At 51.0% G+C, this 15,477-nt stretch overlaps 1 protein-coding gene across 1 annotated transcript in view; it reads left to right on the top strand.

Annotated features, from left to right (window-relative positions):
- Positions 1-9,750: 9,750 nt before the first annotated feature.
- The window catches only part of tna (Zinc finger MIZ domain-containing protein tonalli), a 60,287-nt gene continuing 54,560 nt past the window's right edge, over positions 9,751-15,477 (top strand). The window contains exon 1 of the mRNA XM_011146253.2: positions 9,751-10,491. The gene's annotated coding sequence lies outside the window, so the exon portion shown is untranslated. The remainder of the gene's footprint in view (positions 10,492-15,477) is intronic.

Below are 15,477 nucleotides of genomic sequence, written 5' to 3'. Positions count from 1 at the left end.
GACCTGAACCGGATTTAACAGAGCCCTAAACTGGTTAAGGGACCGACTTGATGGACTACCTGAAATTGCTTGGAAATTTGGGAATTTGGTGAAATATATGATCAGACGAGTTTTGTCCATTTGTGTCGGCCGCTCCGATGCTGACGACACAGATGGGAACCTGAAATCATGTTTCGTATTAGCAAGGAGAGATTTTCTCGTTGGACGCCTTTTTTCTCTGGTGTGAGAGTCCCCTGTTGTCTCACGTCATCCCTGGGCATTCCTTGGAGAATGTGAACGCCGTTCGAAGAAAGATGCTCGGCTGATGGCAAAATTTCGAGGGTGAAAATGCGTGGAAAATTCCTCGGGATCTAATTGGGATCTCCCGGGATCTCCTTACTCAAATCTAATTAGAGTATAATGTTTCAACTGTTCATTTTTGTTATTCCGCTTATTATTACTTCACGTGCCAAAAAGATACTTTTTTTCGTTTAAATAATAAACAAATCAATAAAATTCTAGGTGAGAAATTCAAACTTCTCCCAATATTTTTCCTACCATTTCTTTAGTTTACATTAGAAGTGTATCCTTTTTATTTTTTATTCTATTAGATACAACAGTTGGTGTAAAAATAAAGTTCTCTGCCTGATACACAACACAAAATTGCATCACATGTTCAATTTCGAGAAACAAGCACAAGCAAGTTCCAATTATCCCCGTTCCGATTCCAGATAGGGAATCCATGTTTGAGGTAAGCATCAGGCCCCTAATTGGTATCATAATTAGATAACCAAATTTCGGACAGATTAGTACACTCTAAGCAGAATCCGTGTTTCTATGCATGTTTCTATGCGGGAAAGAGCCCGAAAAAGAAAAACTTGCACTATACAGGATGGTGCGAGCAGAATGTCCTAATATTTGTTAGCAGTTCCAAAGATCGATCCTTCTGATTTGACAAAGAGGTTTCTCTCTTACGCAATAACAAGCGTACCATTTCCCACGAACCCTTCAGCGGCTTTGGTTTGAAGTGTGTAGGTCAGTTTCAGCGGACTATTCGAAAGAAATGTAACGGCTGGAGCCCGTTTTTCGTCGTCTCGCTCTGCGCAAGCGCGCTCGACGCGTGTCGGCCATGGAACTAGCGACTCGCTCTTACCTGCTACTATTAGCAGGTCGTTGTCACCCGATTACGCATTGGAGATCGAGAGAGTCCTGTCGCGCCACGCATACGTGTATATACACACGAAAATGTAATCTTATCGGCTCTGATCTAATCCGGACGGGAATTCAGGCAGCTTTAATAGATAGCCGATGCGGTGTTACGCCGAGGATAAGGGGATTAGGATATCGGTATCGATGATTTTATACGATTACGTCTAGCGCGATGAAGAATGTTGAAAGAAAGAGCAAGAGAGAGAGAGAGGGAGGGAGAGGGAGGAATAAAAGGATCCTACGGCGCTACAGAAAGCCGCGCGGCTGCATATAGTAAAGCCAATTTCATCGCAGTTAATCTCAAAGTAACTCTCCGGCGACTTAAGCGTCGTTAATAGGTGGCAGCGTGTATTATGTCGGGGAACAGGAGGAGAGGGTCGGGATACCAATATTGACATTGGTCAATATCCCGTAGCTACGCCACTGGTCACTTCGATGCGCCCTCGCACGCGCGTTCGACCCGGGAGCGAGAGAGACACGGCAGACGCCGGTGGAAAGGTGCGAGCGAGAGGCACACGGCGGGGGGGAAGGACGATCTACGAGCTGCCGGGTGAGAGAAAGAAAGGAAGCAAGAAAGAAAGAGAGCGGCGGGAGAGGAAGAGAAAGAGAAAGAGAGAGGGGGGAAGAAAAAGGAGGGAGAGAGAGAGAGAGAGAGAGAAGGCAACAACTCGCAGGCACGAATTTAGGCGTGGGACGGAGAAGCGGTGTGTGTGGCGGATGAGGGTCCCTTTCGCTCTCGACGCAAAGCGAGACGCGTGAACCGGGTGTGTTTCCTTGCGACGGAACATTTCTGCCCCCTCCCCCGCCCTTGAATGAGCACACCGTGACAAGGAGAACCTTCGACGGGAGATCCACTGGCGACCGGGTCTCGTCGTCGCCTGTAATTTACGAGCGATGTATCTAGACGAATATTTCAGACGCTCGGACGCGACACGACGAAGGACGAAGCTCGCTCGCTCGTCCAAGTGCGCAAACGAGATTGTTAGCGGCCGAGTCGTTTAGCGCGCTTAACAGCAGGTTAATCGCCCGTTCCGATCGTAATGCGAGGACAGGGGATCAACATCGTGAGAAAATTGTTGTCCAACACACGTCGAATGCCGCGACCGTGTATCGCCCGATAACCAGCGCTGTAACAGTGGCCCCATTTTTCGGGTGCTTATCGTAATGAAGTGCATTCGAAAAGTCGCCGGTTGTGCGATGCTGACAGACGGCCGACCAAGCGCCGCGAAAAATGTATGCGGCTGAAACTATGCAGATTCATGATTGCCGCTATGCGAGACAATCGACGACGGAGGCTTTGCTTCTTAATTACATTTACGATGTTTCATTTGCATTAACGACTTTAGGGCGAAGTTACTTGCGGTTTTTTAACTTTTAACTTTACGAATTTGAATTTCGATTTTTAATTACGTTTGCTGTTTTTATGATTTGCATTCTTCTTCTTTTTTATGTTTATAGAGAAAATATATTGTGTGTTGAGTTGATCCGATTGTTACGTTATTTGCTGACGCAATTTTTGGACGTGTTAACGCAACAAGAAATTTACCAAAATGGTTGCTCTCGCAGCATTTTCGTGTCGCGTACTTACACGACGTACTGTTTCGAGCAAAATTTCGTAATTATCATTTCCGATTTCCTTAACCCTTTGAAGCATGGTGTGGCATATAAGTCACGCCTCGTCGAACTGAATAAAAAAATATTTCTTCACTTCTTACTTTTCTAATAGTAATGAAGTCGAAATTTCAAAATTCTCAAAATTTGTATTAATATGGCGATTCCAATTTTGAAAAAAACATAGATTGCATAAAATCTGTCGTAAGTACTAAAAATTTCGCCCTGATAATAATTGTCCTCAAATTTGTTTTCCGGGGGTTTTCGAGGTCGCTGATTACGAACATGAGGTTAGAATTGTATGTTTTCCAAAATTAAAGATGGCGGATCGAAATCGTGAAAATTAGACTGATTCATAGCAAATTGTGTATCCGGGGGTTTTTTGGGTGGCTGATTACGAATCTGAAGTCGAAATTGAGAAACTCAAGATGGCGGACAATTCGATGCGAATCGGTCTAATTTCCACAATTTGATCCGTCATCTTGAATTTCTCGATTTCAATTTCAGATTCGTAATCAATGAGCCCAAAAACCTTCAGATACGCAATTTGATGTAGATCAGTCTAATTTCGAGCATTTCGACCCGCCATCTTGAATTCTGAAAAATTCTAATTTCCGACCTCAGATTCGTATTCAGCGGATTGAAAAACCCTTCATCAGGGGAGTTCGACGAAAATTGCGCGTGGGGAAAAGTGTACGCTTCAAAAGGTTAAGCTTCGTGTTACCCTTTTACTTCGGCATCTGTATCATAATTTTTTATTTTCGTTCTATATCGTTCGCGCCTCATCGCCATTCGATTGTTATATTAATTGACACTCGCGCGGCAACGCTGCTGGCCCTCGCACAGGTGTCACGTGAGGAGGACGACTCGCGGACGACACCATCTTCACGCATCGCGTGATGTAAGACGAGCAAGCCTGCCGGCAAATTTACGTACGTCCGTCCATCTATCTGGGCTGATCCAGCCAGATCTTCGCTAATTCAATTGTCACTCAAGCCGTTGCGCAATCAACGGGAATCACCGCGGCAGTCAACATGTCGACGGTATTTACACAGCGCTATATCTGGATACCGCGCGGGGGGAATCTGTGTCGATACATCGTCGACCAAATGACAGGTCGCGCGGAGGGTCGCGCCGACACGGTTAATTTCATAAAACGGACACGACCATGTAGTGTCGCGCAATACGGCGACGATAGTGCAATATAGTACAGCGATAGTGGTACAGCAACACTCCACGGCGCGCGAGGCAACGCCGTTCTCCGCGAGGCTGCCGCTCGGCGAAAGATACTCGATGACGATGACGACGACGACGACGATTGTCCAAAGCGCGCATATGTATCATTCTAAACATCCGTGACACGTAACGAGGTCTCCCGGCTCGCGCTGATCGCCGGGTGTACCAGGCTACGCTGCTCGAGCGTAATCACCGTTGTCGGACCCATTTTCCGCCACGCGCCGCGTCGTTTCGCCGGACGGAGGTTCCGAATAACGTTGAAATCATGCCTGAGACGCGGGTAATCGACACGCTGACTGGCCGAATCGGCCGCCAATATAAACGTATAAAAGTGGGCAACCGCGTGCGAAAAATCCAATATGCAGCCGGTAGGCTGTGACAGCCTGCTGACGAAATGAGCGGACGGATATACGCACGGCGAATTGCGTTTATTTCATCGCGTGTCCTTGGTGAATGAAAGTTGAGTCGAGCGTTGGAGTGATCAGTGGCGATCCACGCGCTAAGGGGATGCCATCGTCGAAAACTGTGAAGCCAGCTTCAACATCGGCCGCCATCCGGGGTTCATGTCGATTGCTCGCGCAGGATTTCGAGCGTCATTTCGTGCAAATGTTCGCCCGACACAAAAGTCCCGCGTTGCTGTTCTTTCGTGACTGAATCTAGCAGCTTGGGAATATGTGGAAAGTTTGCGAGAAAAAATGTCCGCACGCGCTTGTTGTTTCGCTAAATATGGCGGAACAAAACAGCGCACATTTGCATAAAATCTGCCGATGGCCGATCCCGATTCGATTTTCAGCAAACTTCAACCTCTTTCCTCCGAAATCCATTCTCTCCTGTTCGATTTTTGTGCAAACCGATTCTTTCAATGGGGAATCGACTTTCGATCCGCGTTGACCGATTTATTTGTCAAAGTCGTTCGTTTAACGGAGGATTCAACAGGGGTCAACGTTCGAAGGGATTTAGAAAGTCCACTTCCGGGGGAAAAGATCGATTTTCTAAAAATCGAGTCGAGATCGCTCGTCACTGGTATAAGACCCCGAGACCCCGATCGCTTCAACGTTATCGACTTCGCTTTAACGTTCGTCAAGCGCTTCGGCATCTGTTCAATAACAGCTGAGTAATGATTCGCGCCGTTGTGGCGCGGTAAAAATCAGTCCCTTCTGTTCCCTGTCTCGGTCTTCCCTCGACTGCGTCTACACAAATCCGTCCGAACGAACGTTCAAACGCGAAATCCCGTTCCGACGTTCTCGATCCCGGCGTCTTCAGCTCCTGGACCGGCTGAGAGGAGATACCTTCAGAATGTATTAACGGAATGTGTGTGAGCGCGCCCGTACACGCGCTACATTTTTCTCACTGTGTACCCGTGGAACGGTATAAATCCAGAACGCTCGTTTGTCTCGAGTTTTTCGGCCGTCCTGTCAAAAGTGAGACTCGCGTGTCTGTCGCGAGCGGCGCTCGCTTCGCCGCGTCAGCCAGGCGTCCAATTTCATTGTTGATAATACGATTGCGCTTCATGATAAGTTCCTCGCTCCGTGATAATTCACACTTGAGGCGTTGTTCATAGTCGAACGTTTAAAGTCGTCTTGAGTTCATCTTTTAGCTGAACGTCATTAGCTACGAAGCATCTGAAGGCAGACTGTATAAGAACGCTGTTCTTTCCTTGGTTGAACCAGTATTGCTTTCGGGACTTTGTTTCTTCTCCCTCCAACGTTGGATTATATACAGACCTGTTTCGCTCAAAAGAGACGAAAAGTTGAGCTGAAGAGACCTGAGGTCGGGCTATAGGCGGTATTCATAGTCGGGTCTTATATTTAAGATCGTATGTTATATTGACTGCGTAGCGTCTACAGATAAAGACAATCTTAAGTACAAGATTCGACTGTAAGTAGTCGAGTCCGTATTCGGCCTTGGAATTTCAAATAGTATTGCAACTATTTCTGGATAGACTTTCGTGATTGCGAGATAATCGAGTGTGTGTGTGTGTGTGATGGAAACCTTGCAACTTTTGAATTACATCTACGAGGCAAATATGCTGCATCGAATTGATCATGAAATTTGCACGATGTAAATTTTACATCATATTGACGCGGTAACAAATTTACTAAAAGTCACATTGAATTTTCACACTGCTGCATTTTACATGTCCTGAGCAAATTTTCATCAACTTTTTCATATCCCTCGTCACCCCTGTTTCTACTTCGTCACTTTGTGCGATAAATACTTACCGCGTGCAACCTTTCCAAATCGACCGGTAAAGTCGCTGCCAAATTTACATGTACGTCGTCCATCCAGATACATAAAAGATCTGTGCTTGAGTGAGCCGATTATCTGGCGACACACGAACGATTCAGAAACCCCGGCTGAAAGTAAGACAGAATTCTGCGTTTCAATTAAGCAGATTGATCGTTTGGACTGGATTCCGATAACCTCGAGCAGAATTTCCGGATGTCGTTTATACCTGAGAGGAAAATTCTTTCATCCGGTCGGGCATTTTTCTCCGAGACAATAAACCACGACGCACGCGTCCGAATTAGACGGAGACGCGAAGGCCGTAGGGCAGGTCGGCACACGGTCGCGCAGAGGAGTCTAGTCAGCGAACTCGGGATCGACGAGAAAAATCGCTGGGATCATCGTACGCGGAAGGTGTGCGCGCGAGCGCGGCGATTCGGTAGCGGAACGTGGATTACCGCGCAAAGCTCCCCGCTCGACCGCTGCTTCGCGCGCGAAGCTGTCCTGTAGTCGACTCGCGCGAGCGGCGCGTACCTACACTCGCCGTATAGGCGACGAGTCATCGGGAGAGACGTATCGATACAGACACGCATACCTGCCCGGCTGCCTGCCTGCCTGCCCCGCTGGTGCATAAGTTCTCCGGAGGGCACACATGTAGAAACGCTACATGCGGCTAGCCAGGTTTGGTAGTAGGGGTCTGTGTACGTCCCGGTAGCGACAACACACAGCGGCGTCGGGAGCAGCCGACAACGGAAGACGGAGAACGACGCCGTGGCGGAAAGAGCCGGGCGGCAGACAAAGAGAGACGGAGATAAACCCGCCGAGAGGGTGAGCGAACGGCTAGGGGAGCGAGGAAGGGGTAAGAGAGAGAGAGAGAGAGAGAGAGAGAGAGAGAGAGAGAGAGAGAGAGAGGTAGACGACAGACGCGCCGGTTTCTCGGATCCGAGTAACGCGTATGAGGACGAGAAAGAGAGAGAGAGAGAGAGAGAGAGAGAGAGAAAGACGCGTTGCGGTGGCGTCATGGGTACGAGAGAATACGAGAAGGACAGATGGAGTAAAGGAGAGAGCGAGCGAGCGAGCGAGCGAGCGAGCGAGCGAGAGAGAAAGAGAAAGGGGGAGAGAGAGAGAGAGAGAGAGAGAGAGAGAGAGGGGGGAGAGAGAGAGAGAGAGAGAAGGAGAGTGAGGTCCTTTCCCTCTATCATACGGCTCCACCCACACGCCGCCACTGCCGCCGCCGCCGCCGCCGCCGCCGCCGTGGAGGCGCGCAATCTGGCAACAGTGGCTCGCTATAACCGATATTGTGGCCGTGGATTGAATGGAGGGGAACTAGAGCTCAGGTCAAACCGCCCCACCGGCAGCGACAACTCCTCTCGGTCGCACGGAGGAGAGCGACCCCTCGCTCACGCGCTGCCTCAACCCCTGCGCATCCTGTGCGCTCCGTCTCGTTCTCGCACACGCCCTTCCACCCCTGCCCGTCCGTCGCGCTTCTCGCTCCTTCCCCTCGCTCGGCGCAGACGCGTCTCTCTTCTGCCTACGTCTGCACCCTACCAACCCGACGGCGGCGGCGGTGACGGAGCATACGCGTCTGCCGCAACGTACACGGCTCGTCAATGATACCACTCATAATTCCGGTCTGGGTATCTTAGGGACAAATGTGCGTAGGTACGTCGCGTTGTTCGGGCCGGTCGTTCCTCCATCGGCAATTTTTCACTAGTCGCTGAGGCGCGGCTCGCGCTTCGCCAGACGGACGATCCCGTTCGCAGCGCGGAGCGCCGTGAGAGCATCATTGTCGCGCTCTATACACGTGTCGCCGTCGCCGCGCTTCCTTCCCGCCAGATGGCGGCCGAGCATGCACAGGCGTAACCGCACGTGTGTGCGTGTCACGTTGTCCCCACCCGACGCAGTGGCGCGCACACTCGGCCGTCGTAGCGAGGAACGCCGTAGCGGCGATCACCACTACAGCGATAACGGTGCTCGTGCCGTTCGCATGTATTGCTACCACCACGAGCACCGTCAGCGGTGAGTTTCACCCAACCGTGGGCTACAACGTACGTATACACGCACATACTTTTGGTCTATGTGCGTGCGCAGGAGAGACGCGAGATCATGACGACGACGACGCGGGACAAGGACACACAGGCCGCCGTGCGTTCCGGCGAGGGCGAGAAAGAGCGAGAGAGCGAGAGAGAGAGAGAGAGAGAGAGAGCGAGAAAGAGAGAGAGAGAGAGAGAGAGAGAGAGAGAGAGAGAGAGAGAGAGAGAAGTCTGCTGCTGCTGTGATAAGGAACAGAAGAGAGAGAAGCAGCGACGAGGCCGGAGGGATAGAGGGAGGGAGGGAAAGAGAGAAAGAGAGAGAGAGCGCGCGCGAGAACGAAGAAGGAAGACGAGCGGGAGAAGGGACTGAGGGGGCGGGGATGGACGAATGAGCGAGAGCAACGTCGTCGTCGGTCCCAACAGCCTCTCACTAGACAGTATTACTTTCAACCGTTTAGCGGGGCCAATGCTACCTGGCGCGCAGAGTAGTCACTCAGCCGAGCAGTCGGAATCAGCCGTCCGGGGAATACCAAGAGGACGCCTCTCTCTTCTCTCCTCCCTATTGCTCTTCCTGTTTCTTTTTATTATCTCGTTCCCCGCGTCGCGTGCTTCCGCGTGCGCCGCTTGAGCCGAGAGCGAGCGGGTGAGAACGAGAGAGAGAAAGAGGGGGGAGGGAGGGAGAGAGAGAGACCCTGAGAAGAGCGCTTATCTTATCGGCCGACTCGTCGGCATACGGAACGCGTATATTCACAAGTTCGTCGCGGCGCTAAATAAATCGAATTACGCTCGCTCGACGCCGCCGCCGCCGTCGCCGCATCCCGTCGTCCACGTGCCTCGCGGGGAGCGAAGCTCGCGGCGGCTTCCGCACCGACGCTGCGCCCGTGACAGACTGAGGCGCGCGGCCGCCGCGGCCGGTGGATATAAATAAAGTTTCCGCGGGAGTACGCTCTCTCTCTCTCTCTCTCTCTCTCTCTCTCTCTCTCTCTCTCTCTCTCTCTCTCTCTCTCGCGTGTACGTGCGTATGCGCGCGCGAGAGCGAGGAAGAAAGAAAGAAAGAGGCGAAACAACGCGCGCGGCGGCGGGAAAGAGGGAGAACGCGGCGCACGGTTGCTCTCGTAGCCGTTTCGTGTCTCGGGTTCCCTCCGTCGTCGTGAGAGAAGAACGCGCCCGTCGCTACTCGTCTCCTCGGCTGCGAGAGAACGCGTACACGCGTTCTCGTTCTCTCTCTCTCTTTCTCTTTTGCACAGCGAGGAGAATCCCGCGGCGCGGAAAAGCGCCGCGCTCCGTCGCGGCAGCACGCCGGCGAGAGCGCACTCCGCACGCAGCCGGTATCGGCCACGGCGCGCGGAGGAGTAAGAGAGAATCCCCTCTCCGGCCGCGCGCTCGGCCGGCGTGCGTCGGGGTGGGGGGGGCGCGGCGCATCGCGTCGGAGTCGCACGCGCGTGCAAGACTCTACGACCGGTTGTGGCCTGTAGTCGGCTTCAGTCGGCTCGTAGCTGGTGCGGAGCGCGTTTGTTGTGCGTTCCACACTCTCTCTCTCTTTCTCTCTCTCTCTCTCTCACTCACATACGCTTCCGTTCGCCTCGCGCGCGCGTTCTCTCCTACTCGGTATTGTCGCCAACGTCTCGTCGTCGTCGTCGTCGTCGTCGTCGTCGTCACCGTCTCGTCTATTCTCGCGTGTCGCGCCTGTAACGAGGTGATGAACGGCCGGTGGCATCGCGGATCGTGGCCACGCCGAGCGGCCGAGTGACAGTGCCCGGTCGTCCTGCCTGTCCTGGCGACGGACGATGACCATTAACGTGGGGGACAGCTACGACGCTGCGTTCGCTCGTGGATGCGCGCGACGGGAAATAGTGTGCTCTGTGTGATCTACGTTCCTCTCTTTTCTCTCCAGTGTGTTGACGTCTCGCACCGTCGCTACGTCGCACCGGATACGCGTTCCTGCGCGGCGAATCGTGTGTGTATATATGTATAGCTACATATATATATAGGCGAGTACGCGCGTGCATACGTCTCCTTGTCTCGCTTTCTCTCTCTCTCTCTCTCTCTCTATCTCTTTATCTCTATCTATCTCGCTGACCGCGTGTGTGCACCGTACACTGCATGTCTTGGATTATACACCGTCAGCGAGCAGCGGAGAATCAGCCGGCCGCCCCGCTCGAGGATAATAATTACGACCGCCGGTGTCCTCCACAAGGTGAGTGGTTCTTTGCTCCAGCTGATGCTTCTCGACTCCGCGATACCCCGGGGAACCGTGCGACCCGCAGCGGCGCTTTCTTTTCTCGTCTTGCAGCGTCGTTGCAGCGAAGACGCCGAAGACGTTTCGAAAGCCGCGTCGCGCACAGACTTTCAAGACGGATCGAACAAGACGTTGGACACGCTTCTCCCAAGTGAGATCTCCTGAAGGATTACCTGAAGGACTTTGTCCCCTTCGGGGCGACCGTGTTTGTTTTTGAATGGTTCCCGGAATTCGGGGGTTATCTCTCCCACGGGACGTCCGGAGCTTTCGAGGCGTTCCGGGAGAAATGTGCAAAGCCCAAGCAGCGAAACCGAATGTGCACGTCGTGGTCGACCGTGTGATCTCCTCCGAGTCGGCTGTGCCTCTCTCTCTCTCTCTCTCCCTCTCTCTCTCTCGCGCTCTCGCCGTTTATTTCCAACAACCTCCCGTCAGTTCGCCCCGGAGTCGAAGTGGATCGCTTTCTAAGTGATAACGAATCTCGCGAGCGACTCTCTCGCTGCGCGCTTTGATCGATCGAAGATACGACGGGATCGCGTCTTGGATGAAACTTCGCCAATCGGGCCTTGTTATCCTACGCCTCATCGCCGAACTTCCCTCGTTGACTCTCCCTCGTCGGCATCTCCGCGAAGCGTGATCGCCGCGTCGAAGTCTCCCCCGACTGCCGCGATTCGAGTCGGCTCCTGCTCGCTTTCCATCTCCCTCGAGCCGCTCCTTTCGTCCCGAAGGTGATATACATGAATATTTTCTCCGGCGGCACCTTCTTCCTCCCCGACCTCCGCAAGTCATTTCATTCTTCTGCTGAAGGTGAACTTCGCCTCTCGAGGCAGCTCCGGCCTCCGTCTTACCTCCGATCTGAGGAAATTAATGAGAAATAAAATGTAATTGTAAATTTATACGGACGAAGAGGGTCGAAGGGAAAGGGGAAAGAAGCCAGGGGGCGAAAAGGGGTTGAGGAAGCAGTGAGAAGAGGAAGGGAGAGTCATCGATCATCATCGGCCGCTCGCGTTTCGCAAAGTTACAAAACGCGTAATAATAGACAGCCCGATCCGCGCGCGATGCCAAGAGCGACCGAGAGGGTCTGACTCTCTCGAGAGCGCGTCGCTCATTCGGAGATTCCGCGGAAATTTGCCGCCCGCGGCGCGTTTATGCCGCAGATTTTTCCCAGCGATGTCGCGCGTATGGCATACTCGCCGAGAAGCCGAGCCTTGAATTCGCCGAAACGGCGCACAGTCTGTTGATATTTACCGCCGTCTTTCTCCGCTCTTCTCTCTCTCTCTCTCTCTCTCTCCCCTGGCGCGCGCGCTCGACACGAGATCCCGCATCGATCGGCGAGAAACGCCCGCGATCTCTCGTCGCGCGCCGTTCTCGAGCTCGTTATTACATCTCGCGGCGCTGGATATTCCGACCGGCGCGGCTCGACTCGGCTCGCTTCTCGGCTCTAGGCGCTTTCACAACGGGTGATTGTTCTAAAGATGTGTCATTCCATCCTGCTCCGCCACCGCCGCCGCCGCCGCCGTCGCCGCCGCGGTCGTCGTCGTTGGGCTCGGTTGGGCCGCGTGAGCGAGAAAAAGACGCGAGACACGCGGCGACGAGGAGCGACGGAGAAGGCAAGAACGAGAGGAACAGAGCAGCGGCGGAACGAGGTGGTGGCGGAGGAGCGGGCCGAGGACGAGGAGGAGGAGGAGGAAGGAGAACCGCCGGAGGAAGCGATCATCCGTCCTACGGAAAGACGCGCGCGCGACTCTCGGAGAGACGAGGAGAGGCGAAGAGCCGTGTCCATCCGTAAATCTCCGATGGCTCTCTTCTTTGTAGGTCACCGAGCGTTACGATCGTCCGCACGCGCCCCCGACACCTTCGAAGTCCCCCCCCCCACGCCGGGGTCGTCGAGATGTCGCGAGCGGGTCTTGAGATCGCCTCGAATAACGCGCGCGAGACTTTTGCCAAGGAGAGAAGTTCGGGAGGTTCTCTCGGGAGAAACGGACCGGACGCGACCTCTGAGTCCCCATGAGTCGAGAATTCCGCACCAGCTTCGCCGGAGAAACGGAGCTTCCGCTTCTCCTGAAGGCAAATTCGGCCCGCGAGTTTCGGCGAGTTGACGAAGGTGCGCGGGGGAGGAAGTTCGATTCGATTTCACGACGATGTATAAGCGAAATGCGTGCGTTTGGACCGAGAGGGGAGGGGGGAATCTCGAGTTCTCGCGAAACTCGATTTCGAGGTATCGAGATATCGAGGAAGTGCCGCTCGGCCCGCGCTTATTGTTGCTCTAATTCGACAGATGTTTTTCCCTCCCGATTCCGGCGACTTCTTTGTCTATTTATTTATTTATTTATTCATAATATGCAGGTGTAAACCCTTTGATGTACATTGCTTGAAAATGATAACAACCTAGGAAATCTTGATACAGTTAAGATGCAAATTTTAATTAAAATATTAGTTAAAATACAAATTTTCCGTCTTTTTTTTTTTTTTATATCACATAATATTATGCCGATTGTAAATTCTGCATTGTTACGGAACGAATTACTGTAGTCCTAAATGTACAAAAGGAATCATGAAAGATATCTGAATTATTTATACAAGTATTAGCGAGACGACAAATCCGAGTAATACTGTGGAATTTACCATAATCCGTTCGATGATTCGTTCAATATGAAATATATTGGAAGAGCGAACGCATTTAGACGATACATGAAGCCCGCAGAGTTCTTGCCGAACGCGTCTCGCCTGTCCTCGGGTGCTTCGACTGACGGCACTCGTTATCTCGAAGGATCGCGCGGGTTGACTTGAAATAAAATTAATACCGAGCACGTGTTAGCAACACTCGCGTGTGATCCCGCGGCCGCACTTGTCGGCGGCTCGTGCGAGAAGTAATTTCGAATTCTTCCGTACGGCAGAATGAGGCGATTCGCATTCACGTGTCGTGACGATTTTGCGCAGGGTAAACGAGGTGAAAACGGCGCGTGTACATTCTGTATCTTGTAAAGTCACGACGACGTAAAAATACTAGGTTGCCGCGCCACGTTGACAGAATTATCCAACTTCAAGGGATTCCTGATTCTCCGGCCGATCAAACGAACGATGTCGACTCGCTATTTTTTTCATGTTCAACGAGGACTTCCTCTGCCCCTCTTAACCTCCTCTCCGCTACGACGGATACGATTACATACCGATATGTGTATATAAAAATTGCTGTATCGATGAAAAGTGACAGATTTTCTGGAGATTAGATGATTCCGTTACTAAAGTTGCGACGCATCTTTGTTAGATTATGTCAGTATTGGTCGAAATCTGCGTAGAAACTGATGCATAATAAGTCATATTCATTGACACAAACATTTTTAATTTGTACGAAGGTGGAAGCCGATAAGACGCATATTCGTCTTCGTCATCGTCTGCTTTTTTACTTCATCGGCGCAAAACAGCGCTGCCGAAGCAATCGGAATCACTAACGAAACTTATGGCGTGGGAACGATAACTGAAAGTTCATGTCACGAGTGATTTCGGCGACTTTAAAAGTGGTGATTTGACTTGAAAGACGAGGAGCGTGCCGGGCGACCGCGAGAAATGAGTTCGGATAACTTGGAAGCGTTATTGCGAGAAGATTCGATTCAATCGAGTGTAGAACTTGCGAGAAGGTTACATGTTAATCAGAGCAGCACCGTAATTCGATGCTTGCATGAGATGAGGGGAAAATTCTGAAGGAGGGAAAATGCGTTCCCCATGAATTATCCGAGAACGCTATCGAGCCAGCCGAGTCACCGTTTGCCTTTCGCCGCTTAATAGACACAAGCACAAGTCTTTTTTGTATCGAATTATGACCGGAGACGAAAAGTGGATTTATTATGACAATCCCAATCGCAAAAGATCGTGGGTGAATCCCGGAGAACCTTCTACGTCACAGCCAAAATGAATTATGATATCCATGGTATCATAAGATCCTCCTGCGTGGACCTGGTAGGATAAGCAAGGAGCGCTGTATTAGGAGCTGTTAAAACCATCTCGGACTGTCACCGCGGAATTATACAGTCGACAATCGAGACAGTTGAGTGAGTAATTGATCGAGAAACGGCCATATTTCGCGACAAAGCAGAACAAAGTGATTCTTCCGTGTGATAATGCCGGGCCCCCCCTATGTCGCATCGACGATCCGGGAAACTTTAATGGAATTGCAATGGCAAGTCCTACCGCAGCCTATTCCCCAGATATTGCCCCATCGGATTTTCACTTATTTCGCTCAATTCAGCGCGGTCTTTTTCTGGAACACGATTTCGCAATGTTGAGGAAGCACGACAATTCATCGATAATTTTGGTCATTTCAAGAGCAAAGGCTTCTTTTATCATGGTATCCATTTTTTGCCGGAAAGATTTCAAGAGTAGCAGATAACGCCGGAAAATATTTTGACCAAAGATTACTGTGTCACTAGTCCTTTTCCTTCTTTTTTTTTTATTGTTGTATCAGGCGGTGATTTTAGGCGACTTCTTCCAATCAAGATACGAAGTATTCGAAGTGAAACTGTTAAACTTTCTATTAAATTATTAAACGCTTTCTCTTCTTCTTTTTTTTTTTTATTATTATTAAACGCTCACTCAGTCGTCATATTTTTGCTAAGGCTGAAGCTCCATGACACATATTGTATGCGTAACTCGTATCGCATAACTAATCGTATCTGTCAATCTTTTAGGATGTTCTAATAGAAATGTTAAACGTTGACATTAATCCATATTACATTATAGAGATTATTTTTATGATTTCTAATATTTACTGTAGCACGCGCTTGTATTGTTCTAATTTCTCCTTTTTTATCAAATGTAATGTATCGAATTTATATCGAAATGTTGAAGCCTCTTTTCCGCGATGTTGATTGGTTGTCGCGTCGCGCCTTATTTGATCGCACATGCACCGTCATGTGCATTTTGACAGTTGGTGGTTACTCGTGGTTAAAC

This window comes from Harpegnathos saltator, unplaced genomic scaffold, assembly GCF_003227715.2.
Source record: "Harpegnathos saltator strain DR-91 unplaced genomic scaffold, Hsal_v8.6 scaffold320, whole genome shotgun sequence".
NCBI lineage: Eukaryota > Metazoa > Arthropoda > Insecta > Hymenoptera > Formicidae > Harpegnathos > Harpegnathos saltator.
This window is presented reverse-complemented; position numbering and strand designations above follow the sequence as displayed.